Source organism: Diabrotica virgifera, chromosome 3 (assembly GCF_917563875.1).
Source record: "Diabrotica virgifera virgifera chromosome 3, PGI_DIABVI_V3a".
Taxonomy (NCBI): domain Eukaryota; kingdom Metazoa; phylum Arthropoda; class Insecta; order Coleoptera; family Chrysomelidae; genus Diabrotica; species Diabrotica virgifera.
The window spans coordinates 217,821,636-217,836,897 of NC_065445.1; the positions used below are offsets into that span (position 1 = coordinate 217,821,636).

At 31.9% G+C, this 15,262-nt stretch overlaps 1 protein-coding gene across 2 annotated transcripts in view; it reads right to left on the reverse strand.

Annotated features, from left to right (window-relative positions):
* LOC114339900 (zinc finger protein 664-like) overlaps positions 1 to 15,262 on the reverse strand; it is a 44,351-nt gene that overhangs the window by 18,540 nt on the left and 10,549 nt on the right. The window lies entirely within an intron of this gene.

A 15,262-nucleotide genomic window follows, 5' to 3' on the forward strand; every position in this document is an offset into this window, starting at 1 on the left:
TAAAGAATAAAGTACCGTTATATTCCAGAATATGAAAAAATGCTATTATGAAAAGTTGTTTGAAATTAGAAACTATGTCTAAATATACAATTACATTATTCTAATCGTAAAAAAAAATTTTCAATTTTTTCTCAATTACGGTACTTATCATCATCTTGTTACAATTATGATAACTATTTTATTATCACTTTTACGAAAAAAAGTTATTCTTCATAAAATGCTCTCCCTGGTTTTAAATCTAAGATACAACCATCAGATATCAAACTTTTTTAATTTTATACAAGGTATGTAAAAAATATTAATTTTTCTTAAGCCTTAAGTGCCTTTATTATTCGCAATATTTTAATTAGAAGGATATAATTGAACACTAAAACAAATTTTTTAATCCCAAACAACTTTTCTTAATAACAATTTTCGATATTGTGAAATGTAAAGGTACTTTACTCTTGAGTGAAATTCATATTTTTTGACCTACCTCGTATAACATTAATTAAATTTGATATTTGATGATTGCATCTTAGATTATATATGATCCAGAGTATTTTATAAAGAATAACTTTTTTTCGTAAAACTGATAATAAAGAAGTTATCAATAGGTTCCAAGTTACGCAGACATACTGTATACGAGCTAAAAAAATTTTTTTGCTGAACATTTATTATTGTTAAAGCTTCTTATTAAATGTATTTTAGATAAGTTTTACAGAAAGAAGTTTTGATCACTTTGTATAAAAATTTATTTAGCTGGTAATTTTCGGTTTTTATATTACATTTTTGTTATCTTTCTTAATTTTCTTAAAAATAAATAGTTTATTTCATTTCTAAAGTAAAATAATTTAGTGCATTTTAAAGATTACATCCTATGCTTTAAAAAAGCACTTATAAAACTGTAATAGATCTGTTCAAACTTGAGTAATACCGTCTTAAAGTGGTGGTAATTTTATAAAACTACGAAGATTTCAAAAATTTCATTTTTTGAGACGCCATATCATTTGAATTAAATTTTTGAGATTTTTTTTGAATAAAACATCATTTAGTAAGATGCTTGAAAGGTAAGTTGTGCAAAATTGAGAGTTTTATAAGAAAAATTGTATTAGTTACACATTTTTAAATCATTTTTAGACAAAATTCTTGTAAGGCTCACTTTTCACCCACACCGTACTTATGCCCATACATTCTATTTCGTTCTACTATAACCATAAGATAGCTTAATTATTCTTCTTTCATGGTCAATTTGTAAAATTTCATTTGATTCATTAGTTAAAGAATTACATTAAAATAACTCAATCGTGCACTTCGCCGTACGTTAGTTTACAGTGCGCCAATGTTTGTGAGAAGGGTGACTTTAGCGTTATAAATAAAAAATTATAGAAGATACAGATTTAATTTTAGAAAATTCTTTATATAAGGTTTTTTTTTTGTAAAATTTTCTGAATTTTTCAATTTTTCAATTTTTTTTCTAAAATTTATATTTTGTTATTAAAAAAACATCTAATTTCGTAGTTCATGCGTTTAATAAAAACTGAAGCACCCACTTCTCGAGTAGAACTTTTTGATATGTTGTTTATTAAACATTTCTTAATGAAATTACAAAAAGTTCTATCTTGTTTGATTTTTTCCGAAGTGAAAATCTATATGCACTCCCCTAATTATGTAATCATTTGAGTAAAAGGAAAAATGAATGCAATAATCAAATTACGCATAATACAATTTTAGACATATAGCATGATAGAGATAGCTGCATATAGAATGATAGAGAAGTCTGCAGAATACACCAAACCATTGGCACTGATATTCGTGGACTACGAGAAAGCATTCGGTACCATAAACCAACTTCTTCTTCAAGTGCCATCTTCGTTCCGAAGGTTGGCGATCATCAGGGCTATACGTATTTTCGAAACTGCTGACCGAAACAATTCGTTGTTGCTACAGCTATACCATACCTGGAGATAAATTATTTTTAAATTCTAATTTTTGGTATAGATATATCATACTAGTGACGTCATCCATCTGGGCGTAATGACGCAATCGATGATTTTTTTAAATGAGAATAGGGGCCGTGTGATAGCTCATTCGAAAGGCTATTCAATTTTTGTATTCACTGATATAAACATTAACATAATTATTTATACAGGGTGCCCAAAAAAAAGTTTTTTGATTCAATTTAATTTAGACAAAAAAAGAATGTAGGACGGTAATCTATATAATGCAAAATACATTTTACTGCAGTCAGAAAACAGAAAAAATGTGAATTTGAAAAATAAACATTGCTTTTCGCTTAAATTAAATGTTAAAACTGCTAAGAGGCTGGTGAGTGGCAACTAATATTGAATTAAGTGAAAAACAGTAGTTGTTTATCAAATAAAACTTTTTTTTTCTGTTTTAGGACAACAGTAAAATGTATTTCGAATTAAATAAATTATATACATACATTCTTCTTTTGTCTCAATTTAATTAAAAAAAATTTGGGCACCCTGTATAAATAATTATATGTTAAGGTTTATATTAGGAAATAGAGAATTGCATATTCTTTCGAATGAGCTATCATACGACCCCTATTCTCATTAAAAAAAATCATTGATTACGTCAGATTACGGCAGATTTCAGGTGGGTCCCGGCGTGGCTCTTACAGTAGCTGAGTAGCGTACATTATATATCATCATGGGTGAGGGATGGGTTGCGAATATGAAAAAACATCAGAAGGTGGTCTCCAGACATAAAAGGTTGGGAACCACTGGATTACGTCATCATACCCAGATGGATGACGTCACTAGTTTGATATATATGCCAAAAAATTTATAATTAAAAAAAGAAAAATCGACCTGTTTCGGATTTATCTCCAGAGTTGCCCATTCGCGAAAAAATGAATTTATTCCGTCTCAAGCGTCCTCACTGTATTTGTTTATAAGCCAAAGAATTGTTTATAACTTTAAAGCAGTGCTGAGGCCGCTTAGATAATCCGATTTTAATTAATTAAGTAAAGTGTATTAGATAGGTAGAGTGCCTCTTTATACGGGACCGTTCAAGTATTACGTAACGCAGGTTGGGGAGGTGGGTCAAAAATCTTAAAAAATTGCGTTACGTAATAGTTAAACGCCCATTACAGTGCGTTACGCAGGGGGAAGGGGGTCAAAAATCTTCAAAAATCGCGTTACGTAATACTTGAACGCTCCCTATGTAAAAAAATTAGCAAACCTCTAAATGGTCTACTTTTTGTTCAGAAAGTTTTTAAAAATTTTGAACTTTTAAAAAAAAAATTAGATTGCAAAATTATTATGCAAAATCTATCAGGTCCATTTTAATTAAATTTGGTGGGAAATTTAAGTATATTGTAAGGATTTTATAATAGAATTAAGAATCAGTCGTGTATCATACAAAATTCAATTATCTTTATTTTATTTCACTACGACTTTGTTCCAAAATGAATAGTTTTAAAGTTATAAGCAATGAAATTAGAAAAAAATCGATGTTATTCAAAATTTTTTAATTATTCAATTTTTTTATTAATGTTCCGAGCATATTTGAGAAGGATCATAAGTCGATTATAATTATTGAAGTTGTCACCTAACTTTATCCACGTTCACTCATTACGAAATCTGCTACAAGTATTTCAGCCATTTTAACAAAATTTATTTCGACTTTCTCATGTAACTCGTCCAAGAGATAATACATAAATGATAAATAACTTTTACACCACCTTCAAAGAGGGTAATTTATACAGGTACATACCTGGAATACCGGTATTAGATTATCAACATCGTTAGTAATTACCTACTTAGAAAAGTAAGTTACAAATTCACCGGTACTTGATGAGTTACCGCAAAATTACCTGCGCGCAAGAGTTACCAGTTGGCCTGTAATTAGGATGGGGGATTAAAATAGTTACGAATTCACCGGGACCCGCTGAAACAACTAGCCTCCGACAAATTACTAGAATGCGTCATCCTGATAGTCCACTTCATAATCCATCCAACAGAATGCTGTACGAGAAAACTGGAATTGAACCTATTAATGAGAGACTCAATACGCTGTTTAAATATCTCTTTATTAATAACAATAACAAAAATTTGATTGAGCCCCACATTGTGAAGATACCAGAGGACAGTGCCCGTAGATGTCCAGGAAGAACTCTTTTCGAAGAAATCTGCTACACATCAAGACAATAAACAACTCTATTTAAATCATCATCTGTATATTGTAACTAATTGTCAGTGATATTGTGATTACCGCCACATACAAATATTTTTTTTAAATTATTGTATTGTATTAATATTAGCAAAAAACATATACTGTATTAATGTATATTAATAGTGTAAATTGGCTGAAAGACTTCGGTCGATGGCCTGGTACATTGTATCAATAAAGTATGTCTCACTCTCTCTTAGAATTTATTACCTAACAGAAAGGACACCGTACAAATCTTATGGAAAATATAATGTCACTCAAATGCAATAAAATTTACATGAATAGATTTGTCTCTAAATTACAATCATTTCATATCAATGCACCAGGTCTGAATTTTGTATAATAATGGTGTAAATTAATATAAATAAATCTAAAATCATAATATGGGAGTATAAATAAGTTAGAGAGAAAAGAAATGTTGTATGAGCTCATAAATCTAAGATCTTAGCTTAGCAGGTATCAAGGTCTTGACTTATAGATAATAATGACAATACAATTCCAGTGATGCACTGCAAAATAAGGGTCAGACTCATGTTGGGTTTAAGCTGTTTTTAATACCGATAATATATTTTACACTAATAGTATTTATGAATAGGACAGTTTTATGGACTTCAAAAATGTGGTTTCGATAAACTTTAATTACAATTTACGCTGTTATACAAAATTCAGACTTGGCGCACTGACATGAAATGATTGTAATTTAGAGACGAATATATTCATGTAAAGGGTACCCCCCGTTAAGATAGGCAAAATGCCCTCACTCTCAGAATTCAATCTTTTTAATTTTTTTACGTTCTGTGCAATTAAAAAATGAGATAACGCGGATTTTTAGCTCGCCACCCCCCTTACCCCTCCCCCCACAGCCTAAAACGTAGATTTTTAGATTTAATTTTTTTTAGTTGGGTTGCAATTGATCTAAAAATTTCAAAAAATTCACACGTGTAACTGAGGCTTTTACAAAACACGTCCATTTTTTATGGACCCTTAGGTCGAGTGTACATAACCTCGAATTTTTTTTTAACTTTTTTAAAACCTATAACTTTTTTTTGGAGGGGGCTGCAGGTCCAATTTTTTTTGCATTTTGTGTATTTTATCAAAAGCTATCTCTCTGATTTTTTTCAGATTTTTCCGTCAGGTGCGCCATCTTGAAAAATCCGGAAAACTGTTTTTTCAGGGGGTTTTTAGGGATTTTCTCCATTTTATAGACTGCAACATAGATCAACTCAAGGTTTTGTTAATATATTATGTATAATTTGAAATAAATGAGTATTTTAGGATTATCAAAAATTGGGCAAAATACCTTTAAACCCCCCAAAAACCATGTTTTTTTAAATTATGTAAGGGTTTTTGCGGGCTTAATGATATTTTTTGAGGTTGATACAGCCTGAATATATTTTTTATTTTTTTACGTTCTATATGATTTTAAAAAATTAGGACTCACCGCAATTTTAGCCCACTTCCCCTATTTCCGCTCCCTCGCAGCCAAAAGTGTCAATTTTTCGATTTTATTTTTTTTTAAGTTGGTTTGCAATTAGATTAAAAATGTTGTTCTGAAGCTATTTCTTTGTGGCATTTTTGTAATTAACTAAATGGGAAATAAACCACAATTTAACTAAAAATTATTTTATTTTCCATCTGTAATGCGATAGAGAGAATTCGATAATCTGTGACGCACTGAAAAAATGGTTTGGGACGATCTATATAAATAAGTCAGATTAAATTAAATTATTAGAAGATTTTTTTACCAAGCAAACTTTTTGTTTAATTTATTAATATTTTGTATTTTGACAACGACGTCCGTGGTAGACGTCGAAACGTTAATAAAACCATTTTTTAGTTAAATTGTGGCTTATGTAGCATTTAGAATAGTTAGTACCTAATTATTAAAAAACACAAAATTACAAAAAATTCACACGCAGAGCTGAGGCTGTTACAGAACGTCTATTTTTATGGGCCCGAAGGTCGAGTGTACATATTATAACCTCATTTTTTTGTTTTTTAATAGGTACGTATAACTTTTTTTGGCGATGGCTGCTAATTTGTTTTTGTCTTTTGTGTATTTTACAAACCATCTACGTTTGGCTCCTAACGCAAATAGTCCACGCTGTATGCTTGTCCCGTTACGTAAATTATTCCGATTAATTTTTTTGCACAAACTTACTCAAAAACAGGTCCTTATAACAAATCCACAAGGTGCCAGGCAGTACCGCGATCGGAAAATTGTTTAAACATTTTTTTAAACGAATTCAAAAAATCAATTTTTTCACTTCGGACAGATTTGTTTTAGATTCTCTGGATCAAGCTGAGCAAAAAAGGTATCTTGTGATTTTTCTATAAAATTGACTGTTGTCGAGTTACATGCAATTTCAAATTTGAAAAACGCGAAAATAGCCATTTTCAAGGCTTAATAACTCGATTAAAAATTATTATTATGAAAGTCATAAAGTGACCAACTCAAAGTCTAAAGCCCCCCTGAAATAGCCTAAAGAAATTTTTGTCATTATTTTATTGCTAACTATGCTAAAAAATGCGATTAGTCTTATTTTTTATTCACATATAACGTAAAAAAAATGAAAAAAAATATTCAGGCTGTATCGATCTCAAAAAATAATATCATTAAGCCCGCAAAAACCCTTACATAACTTAAAAAAAAACATGGTTTTTGGGGGGTTTAAAGGTATTTTGCCCAATTTTTGATAATCCTAAAATACTCATTTATTTCAAATTATACATGATCTATTAACAAAACCTTGAGTTGATCTATGTTGCAGTCTATAAAATGGAGAAAATCCCTAAAAACCCCCTAAAAAAACAGTTTTCCGGATTTTTCAAGATGGCGCACCTGACGGAAAAATCTGAAAAAAAATCAGAGAGATAGCTTTTGATAAAATACACAAAATTCAAAAAAATGGACCTGCAGCCCCCTCCAAAAAAAAAGTTACTAGGTTTTAAAAAAGTTAAAAAAAATTGAGGTTATGTACACTCGACCTAAGGGTCCATAAAGAATGGACATGTTTTGTAAAAGCCTCAGCTACACGTGTCAATTTTTTGAAATGTTTAAATCAATTGCAACCCAACTAAAAAAAAATTAAATCTAAAAATCTACGTTTTTGGCTGGGGGGGGGGGGGGGAGGGGTAAGGGGGGTGGCGAGCTAAAAATCCGCGTTATCTCATTTTTTAATTGCACAGAACGTAAAAAAATTAAAACAATTGAATTCTGAGAGTGAGGGCATTTTGCCTATCTTAACGGGGGGTACCCTTTGTTGCATTTGAGTGACATTATATTTTCCATAGGAAAATTCAAAAGAAAAAAGCTTCCTTTAGAGAATTATATTGGAGAGAATAGATAAAACAAGCAATTATCTTGACAAACAAGACAGAAACAATAACACTGGATGTTGCAATTAATTTGTTTGCTGCACTAGGTGATTATAGGGATAACTTTGATTATTTCGAAGAAGAATACCCGGAATCTGACTATAAAGACCTATCTCAAAGAACCAGACTTTTTTGATGACTCTGTACCATCAGTCTAACTGAATAGAAAAGAAAGATTTAGAGTCCAAACCTTTATCCCCATAGAGTCGAAACTTTTATCCCCATAATTGATATCCTGATTGATCATCTAAAACAGTGATTGAGTTTGTATAAGAATATAAGTCAAGTTAAGAATGCTTTGGATTATTTTTTCGCCTGAAAACTCTGAATTTTGAAGAGTTGAGACAAAGTTGAAATGAATTGGCTGAAATCTATTATAAAGATGTAAACAAGAAAAAGTTAGAAATTGAAATGCCTGTTAGAATGGAAAAACAAGTCAAAGTAAAAATGGAGGAACTGATAGTATTCTGGAAATATATCATCTTGTAAAAGGAAACATTCAAGTATTACGTAACGCGATTTGTGACCCCTCCCCCTTACGTAATGCACTCTAATGGACATTTAACTATTGCGTAACGCAATTTTCGAAGATTTTTGACCCCCCCAACTTGCCTTACGTAATACTTGAATGGCCCCAAAGATAACAAAATTGAAGACATCTTTTCTAATGTAGAAATGGCACTGAGAATCTTTTTAAGCATCAGGGTAACAACTACAGAGGGGAACGCTACTTCTCCAAATTAAAATGAATAATAAAAATTACACTTTTATAAAAAATAACTTTTTTATAATAAAACCTTTTTATTATTTATAGGAAAGAATATAAAATAATTTAACGATCAATTATTTAACGATAAAATGCTTAAAATTCCAAAAATTACACTCTAATAAAAATAGTTATTTATGAAACAGTTCGTGAAGTATGCTTTTTGCGAACGCACTTGATATTTAGAGCACGAGCGACAACGGAACGAGTGCTATAAATCGCGTAAGTTCGCAAAATGTACTTCACGCACAGTTTCATACAATATTTTATCTACGATAAACAAATATAAAAGCTGTAACTCTTCGTCACTGGAATTCATTTCTGATTAATTATTTATATGGGAAATAAGCCACAATTAAAATGAAAAAAATAATTTTATTAACGTTTCGACGCCCAAATCGGGTGCCGTTGTCAAAATACAAAATATTACTAAAATAAACTAAAGTGTTGTTGCTAAGCAAAAAAATTCTTCTAATAATTTATTTAATCTCACTCATTTATATTGGCAATTCAGACATATATTATACATTTTAAAGTAGAAGACTTTAAAATGATATTGCCAATATTTATGAGTTGCGTTCCTGGGACGACTTACTGAAAGATAGTTCATTCGATTACATGAAATTAACCCCAACTCAAGAATATCCGTCATAAAAAATTATAGCATGTGATATGTCTTTAAAAAGACAACCAAATGCAACGACAGTAAAATTCTCGCGTTAGAGACTTCATAGTAAATCACAAGGGAAAACCAGGAAAAACCTGTGATACTATCCCGACATCGTAAGTATTTGGTCTTACATTAATTTACTCTCAAAAAATAATACCAAATTCTGACTTGTAACATGTTTAAATTATAAATAATATTAATAATACTAGATATATAAGTAATACTAAAATATAAAATATGTACTAGCTCGATATTATTGACTTACTAATCTTGGTATTTTCTTTCTATTGACTTCCTCTTTCAGTATGGGTAACCACATCCTACTGCATTCTACCGAGGAATTTGCGACACAATTGGTTTCATTTAGCATAATTAGAGCCGCTTCTTTGATTTTTCTCTTTTTACTATCTGATTCTTTCAGGACTATACTTGAATCTCTCCACTGAACTCTATGTTCATTATCCCATGCGTGTTGACATATTTGAGATCTCTCAAATTCTCTATTTTTAATATAAGATTGATGTTCACTTATTCTAACGTCTAATGGTCTTGATGTCTCACCTAAATAAAATTGTTCGCATTCACAAGGTATTTTATAAATGCAATTCTTTGTTCTTTCTTGATCATTGTTAGGTTTAGTTTTAGATAGAATAGATCTCAATGTGTTTGTTGTTTTGAATGTTGTTGAAATGTTGAATTTATTTCCTATTGTTTTAAGTTTCTCGGATAGTCCTTTTATATATGGTATTGATATTTTCCTCGTATTATTTCTGGTGAATGTTGTAGGATCCCGTTCTAAGTTGCTCTGTTCCATTCGATCCAATCTTGACAATTCCTTATTTATAAACGATAAAGGATAATCATTTTTTAATAAAACAGATGTTAACAATTGTTTTTCTGCTAAAAAGGAATTTTCGTTAGAACAAGTAATTTTGGCTCTATCATATAAGGATTTAATGATTCCCTTTTTAACGTTGATGTTGTGATTTGACTTGTAATTGAGATATCTGTTGGTGTGTGTTGGTTTTCTATACACTTGAGTCTCATATCCAATATCCTTCTTTGAGATCAAAACATCGAGGAAAGGTAGGCTGTTATTGTAATGGAAATGTAATTATGGAAAAGGAATACAATAACAGCCTACCTTTCCTCGATGTTTTGATCTCAAAGAAGGATATTGGATATGAGACTCAAGTGTATAGAAAACCAACACACACCAACAGATATCTCAATTACAAGTCAAATCACAACATCAACGTTAAAAAGGGAATCATTAAATCCTTATATGATAGAGCCAAAATTACTTGTTCTAACGAAAATTCCTTTTTAGCAGAAAAACAATTGTTAACATCTGTTTTATTAAAAAATGATTATCCTTTATCGTTTATAAATAAGGAATTGTCAAGATTGGATCGAATGGAACAGAGCAACTTAGAACGGGATCCTACAACATTCACCAGAAATAATACGAGGAAAATATCAATACCATATATAAAAGGACTATCCGAGAAACTTAAAACAATAGGAAATAAATTCAACATTTCAACAACATTCAAAACAACAAACACATTGAGATCTATTCTATCTAAAACTAAACCTAACAATGATCAAGAAAGAACAAAGAATTGCATTTATAAAATACCTTGTGAATGCGAACAATTTTATTTAGGTGAGACATCAAGACCATTAGACGTTAGAATAAGTGAACATCAATCTTATATTAAAAATAGAGAATTTGAGAGATCTCAAATATGTCAACACGCATGGGATAATGAACATAGAGTTCAGTGGAGAGATTCAAGTATAGTCCTGAAAGAATCAGATAGTAAAAAGAGAAAAATCAAAGAAGCGGCTCTAATTATGCTAAATGAAACCAATTGTGTCGCAAATTCCTCGGTAGAATGCAGTAGGATGTGGTTACCCATACTGAAAGAGGAAGTCAATAGAAAGAAAATACCAAGATTAGTAAGTCAATAATATCGAGCTAGTACATATTTTATATTTTAGTATTACTTATATATCTAGTATTATTAATATTATTTATAATTTAAACATGTTACAAGTCAGAATTTGGTATTATTTTTTGAGAGTAAATTAATGTAAGACCAAATACTTACGATGTCGGGATAGTATCACAGGTTTTTCCTGGTTTTCCCTTGTGATTTACTATGAAGTCTCTAACGCGAGAATTTTACTGTCGTTGCATTTGGTTGTCTTTTTAAAGACATATCACATGCTATAATTTTTTATGACGGATATTCTTGAGTTGGGGTTAATTTCATGTAATCTAATGAACTATCTTTCAGTAAGTCGTCCCAGGAACGCAACTCATAAATATTGGCAATATCATTTTAAAGTCTTCTACTTTAAAATGTATAATATATGTCTGAATTGCCAATATAAATGAGTGAGATTAAATAAATTATTAGAAGAATTTTTTTGCTTAGCAACAACACTTTAGTTTATTTTAGTAATATTTTGTATTTTGACAACGGCACCCGATTTGGGCGTCGAAACGTTAATAAAATTATTTTTTTCATTTTAATTGTGGCTTATTTCCCATATAAATAATTAATCATAAAAATGCCACAAGGAAATAGCTTCAGAACAGAATTCATTTCTATTCTACAATTTTTAAAACTTTGACATTTAAAAATCCTAACTACTTTCAAACCACACAACTGTCAAAAATTTTGTTGTAAGTCATTGTTCATATTGTCATTACCATGACAACGCGAAAGTTAAGGATATTTGATTATATGAAAGTGTGCCAAAAACCCATTGAAAGTGTGCAAAAGTAAATCCCATTTAAAATACATTGTTACTTCACGCACACTTTAAACTCTTCACGCACTGCTATCTATAATGACAGTTTTCACAAACTAATAACTTATACATAATATGACAGAGTAGATAATAGTTATTTATGAAACAGTTCATGAAGTATGCTTTTTGCGAACGCACGCGATTTTTAGAGCACGAGCGACAACGGAGCGAGTGTTATAAATCGCGTAAGTTCGCAAAAAGTACTTCACGCACAATTTCATACAACATTTAATCTACGATATCACGCACAATTTCATACAACATTTAATCTACGATAAACAAATAAAAAGCTGTAACTCTTCGTCACTGGAATTCATTTCTATTGTCCAATTTTTCACCACAGCAATGGAAAACAAAAATATAAAAACAACAATCGTTATGGGAGATTTTAACGCAAAAATCGGAAAGAAAATTGAAGACTCAGAAAACAAAATAGGAAACTACGGACTTGGATCAAGGAATATTAGGGGCGAAAGACTACTAGAATATTTGGAACAACAAAACCTTCATGCAATAAATACATACTTTAATAAGAAGCCAAACCGAAAATGGACATGGGTCTCCCCAAATGGGGTGACAAAAAATGAAATAGACTACTTCCTCTGCCAAAATAAACAAATCTTCGAAGACGTAACTGCACTTAATAAATTCTCAACTGGCAGCGACCACCGCATACTACGAGCCAAAATAGAAATAAGCAAACTAGCGACGCAGAAATCTAGAAGAAAACCAACGGCTATTGACCATAGCAGAATAAGACAAAACGCAGAAGAATATAGACAGACTTTAAGGGAAAACTATAATCAACAAGTAGCAAAGGAAGAGTCAGAAATTAATAAGATCAATGAAGAAATGAAAGAAAAACTCTTGGAAGCGGGAATGAAAACTGACAAAAAACTAACAACAAAAGAAAATAGATTAAGTAGCGGGACAGTTAAATTAATGGAAAGTAGAAGAAAACTAATAAGCGAAAACAAAAGAAACACAGTAGAATACGTAGAACTAAACAAACTTATTAGAAGAAAAACCAGAGAGGATCTAAGAAAACACACTGAAAATGAAATCGAGAAAGTAATTGAGAGAAATAAGGGCCTAAAATGCTTACGACAAAATTTAGGGAAACCACTACTCATTTCGCTCTCGGGGGAACCTGTAACCCCTAGAGAGCGCGTCCCCAAGGTGGCGGATAGGGGCATGTCCTCACCAGCCTAGTGCTGGCGGATAGGTAGGAAATAAAATACTACCCGCGGACCAACAGGTAGGGCGGAGGATGCTCTAAAGCTGTAGAGAAAGCAAATCCTCTAGGAGAAGGAATACTCCAAAATCAAACCCTGGTCCTCCAGGTCGGGGGTTGAGGCATCGGGTTAACTCCCTGTTACTCGGAAAAATTCAAACTGTTAAAAAACCTAGCGAAACGCCTCGGAATCGATTGATTATAAAACGACGACACATGCTACGGAAAAGGATGACGAATATTGGAACTTGGAACGTACAAGGGTTTAAACAAAAAATAAATGAAGTAATACACGAAATAAATAGACTGAACATAGACATCGCAGTGATTACCGAAACAAAACGAAAGGGTCAAGGATCAGAAAATATCGGAGAATATGATTACTTCTACAGCGGGGTACCAAAGGAGAAAAGAGCACAACAAGGTGTAGGTATACTTATACGCAAGAAACTAAGGAGATTCATAACTGCTTGGGAAGCCATCAGCGAAAGGCTCATAAAAATGAATCTAACTATCAAAGGAAAAAAGATTACGATTATTGGAGTATATGCAGTAAACGATGATGCACTGGTGAATATTAAGGACGACTTTTTTGAAAAGCTACATTCAGAAATTGCAAATATCGGCAGATCACGAGAAATTATAATCTTGGGGGACCTAAACAGTAGAACAGGCAAGAAACAGCACAATAAAGTCATAGGCCAATATGGTGAAGAAGCTATAATTGACAATGGTACTAGGCTAATAGCCTTATGCGAACAAAATGATACGAAAATCACAAACGGATTCTTCCAACACCGAGATATCCATAAATATACATGGACACAAAATACCCGAGGGCTGAAATCAATCATAGACTATACAATCATAAGACAAAAGACTAAATTGATTGTACAGGATGTGCGGGTATATAGAGGAGCCACTTGCGGCAGTGACCACCATCTATTAAAAACAAAGCTCACAATAGGAATAGATAGAGCAAGAGATTTAAAAGAAGCTGCAGCGGAAATAGAAAAATTAACAGAAAAGAAATACAACCTAAACAGCTTAGAACAAGAAAGAGTGAGGGATTTATACAGGAGTAGATTAGATAAAAAGTTAGAAACCATGCAATTTACCAGCAATGAAGAGCATTATCATTATATAAAAACATGTCTTCAGGAAGCAGCAACAGAGGCCCTCGGACTCCAAATAAAAAACCACAGAAAAACTCCGTATTGGTGGGACGAAGAAATAGAACAAGAGATTAAAAATAAAAGAGAGAAGTATAAAAAATTTCTGAACACAAGGACCGACGCCGATAAGGTAGAATACAAGAGGGTCCAAGCTAGAGTGCGAAAAATGATATGCCAAAAGAAGAATGAGGCTTGGGAGCAAAAGTGTAACATGATTAACACACATTTAGGAGGACGGAGAAGTACAGAAAGTTGGAAAGTATTAAAATCGCTACGACAGGAAAAGAAAAGAGATATAATATCAGCAATCACACCGGATCAATGGGACGAATATTTTGAAAAACTCCTAAATGAGGACAGAGCGGAATTTCTAAATAACAGTGATACCAGCAATGTAAATATCTTAGCCTCACCATTACGGGTAACAACAAAAGAAGTAGAAGAAGTATGTAAGTTTTTAAAAAATAACAAAGCACCAGGACCAGGGAACATACCAGCTGAACTAATAAAATATGGCACAACAAAATTATATGAAAACCTCGCTAAACTCTTTCAAAGATGCATCAACGGAGCGGAAATCCCAGAAGAATGGAAGACATCATGGATATCCACCATACATAAAAAAGGCAGACGGGATCAATGTGACAACTACAGAGGCATCGCTGTAACGAACTCGATCAGCCGAATATACGGAAAACTGATTAAAAATAAAATCGAAAACGAATATAAAGATATAGAAGCTGAAGAACAGGCAGGATTCAGGGCAGGGAGATCAACGGTTGACCATCTGTTTTGTATTACACAGATTATTGAGAAGAAACTGGCCGTCAACCAGGAGGTGCATCTGTTATATGTGGACTTAAGAAAAGCGTATGATAGCATCCCACAAAACAAACTATGGGAAGCATTAGAGAAAACCAATATAAGCGCAAATTTAATAACAGCGACGAAACAATTGTATACCAAAACTGCATCAAGGGTGAAAGTTGGAAGCAGGCTATCGAGAGGATTCCAAATTAGCAAAGGCCTAA